We start from the raw sequence: 2500 nt of genomic DNA, 5'->3' as shown, positions 1-2500 counted from the left end.
AACCAACTCCATATGTCTTAGAAAACATTATACTTGTTTGAGATTCTCAAAAAAAAAAAAAAAAAAAAAAATTTCACGCCCCGGCCGAGTCATGCTCGAGCAATGGCCGAGGCAGGATGGAGCGACGGCCCAGTCATGCTCGAGCAATGGCCGACCAGACGACTGGAACATGTTTTGGAGCTTGTAAAATTAATTTAAAAATAATCCTATGGGTTCTCTTCACAAGACCAACTCCAGATCTCTTAGAAAACATTATACTTGATGGAGATTCAAAGAAATTAAAAAAAAAAAAAAAAAAAATTTGACGCCTCGGCCGAGTCATGGCCGAGCAGGATGGAGCGACGGACGAGTCATGCTCGAGCAATGGCCGACCGGATCCTGGAACGTGATTTTAAAAAATTAATTTAAAAATATTCCCATGGGTTCTCTTGATTATAGCTCGAGCATATATCTTAAAAAACATTATACTAGATGGAGGTTCAAAAAAAAAAATAAATAAAAATAATTTTTTTTTTTTGGTCATGGCCTTGGAAAATTTAATGTTTACTGGTGTCACATGGCCAAATGTTCGTTTGTATCTTTAGGGGGGGGTGGTTCCTTGAGCTTGAAAATGTTGACCAAGAGTTGACTCGCATGATAAGAGCATAATTTGCTACGGACCCAAAGACGGATTATGACCGGGCTGACCCGACAAGTCGCGACCGACCGCCGGTGACCCCCCGCCGGCGGCGGAGCTCCGGCGACCGCCCGCCGGAAAATTTTCCGGCGACCAAAAATTTTCCGTGGATGAAAATTTGTTGGAATATGAATGTTCTCCCTAAAAGGTTAAGAACCAAGGCGGAGGCAAGTCTAGTGAGGTAAAATAATGGGTTGAAGGCTCGTGAGAAAACGTTAGAGCCGCCGATGCATGCTCGAGCGACGGGAGAGAAATGCTCGAGCGACGGGAGTGAAATACTCGAGCATGATCGAGCACGGGCCGAGGCATGCTCGAGCGACGGGAGAGAAATGCTCGAGCATGATCGAGCACGGCCGAGGAATGCTCGAGCGACGGGAGAGAAATGCTCGAGCATCGAGCATGGCCGAGGCATGCTCGAGCGACGGGAGAGAAATGCTCGAGCATGCTCGAGCATGGCCGAGGAATGCTCGAGCGACGGGAGGAATGCTCGAGCATGATAGAGGATGGCCGAGGCATGCTCCATCGCTGGCCGAGGCATGCTCCATCGCTGGCCGAGGCATGCTCGAGCGATGGCCGAGGCATGCTCGAGCGACGGGAAAGAAATGCTCGAGCATGCTCGAGCATGGCCGAGGAATGCTCGAGCATGCTAGAGGATGGCCGAGGCATGCTCCATCGCTGGCCGAGGCATGCTCGAGCGATGGCCGATGCACGCTCGATCGTTGGCATGATCGAGCGATGACCGAGTCATGCTCGAGCGACGGGAGGGAAATGCTCGAGGCACGGTCGAGCGATGGCCGAGAGATGGCCGACCGAGAAATGCTGGGGCGCGCTCGAGCAATGGCCGAGGCGACGGGCGAGAAATGCTCGAGGCACGCTCGAGCGATGGCCGAGAAATGCTCGAGCGATGGCCGAGAAATGCTCGAGAGACGGCCGAGAAATTCTCGAGGCACGCTCGATCAATGGCCGAGTCACAGCTTGAGGGACGGGAGAGAAATGCTCGAGTCATGCTCGAGCGGCGGCAGTGGGGCGAATGGCGAAAGTGGGTTAGGGCATCAGAATACTTCACAGAGGTTAATAAAATTTCCCAGAAAATATTTTTGTACCCCTCCTCAGCCATTTTAATGTTTACTGGTGTCAGATGGCCAAATGTTCGTTTGTATCTTTAGGGGGGGGTGGTTCCTTGGGTGGGCTGGGGACTGGGCCATGGCGGGCCCGGCTGGCCCATTTCATCGAGTCATTCCTCGACCGCGGCGGGGATGTGTGGGCTTGGGACACACGGCGACGCGGGTTTTGACGGGAAGGGGCGGCGCCGCCATGGGCCGCCGTGCTCCGGCGGTGGTGCGACGGAATTTTTTGACGGATTTGACGGAAAATGGCGGGGATTTGTAGGCTAATGGAAACACGGCGTTGTGTTTCTCCGGCAGAGGGTGGAGGAGAGGGTGGCGCCACCGTGCGCTGCCTTGCTCCGGCGGAATTGTGAGGATGAGTATGGCTGGTGGCTTTTCTCCGGCGAGGATGTGTGGCCCACTGGACACGCGGAGAAGTGGTATGGTGGAGGAGGGCGGCGTTGATGTGTGGGCCCTGGACACACTGAGAAGTGGGACGGTGGAGGAGGGCGGCGAGGATGTGTGGGGGCCACTGGACACACGGAGCCATTGAACGGTGGCCTCCGCCGCCGATGATTTGTGGGCCTTTGCACACATGGACTCGTTGGGCGGCGGAGGAGGGCGGCGAGGATGCGTGGCGGCCAACACGCGGAGCCTTTTAAAAAAAAATGATTTTCAAGAATTTATTTTAAAAAACAAAATGTTTTTATTAAAAATT

Source organism: Urtica dioica, chromosome 2 (assembly GCF_054948205.1).
Source record: "Urtica dioica subsp. dioica isolate 48M chromosome 2, U.dioica_male_clone48M_v1_H2, whole genome shotgun sequence".
NCBI classification, from domain to species: Eukaryota; Viridiplantae; Streptophyta; class Magnoliopsida; order Rosales; family Urticaceae; genus Urtica; species Urtica dioica.
This window is presented reverse-complemented; position numbering follows the sequence as displayed.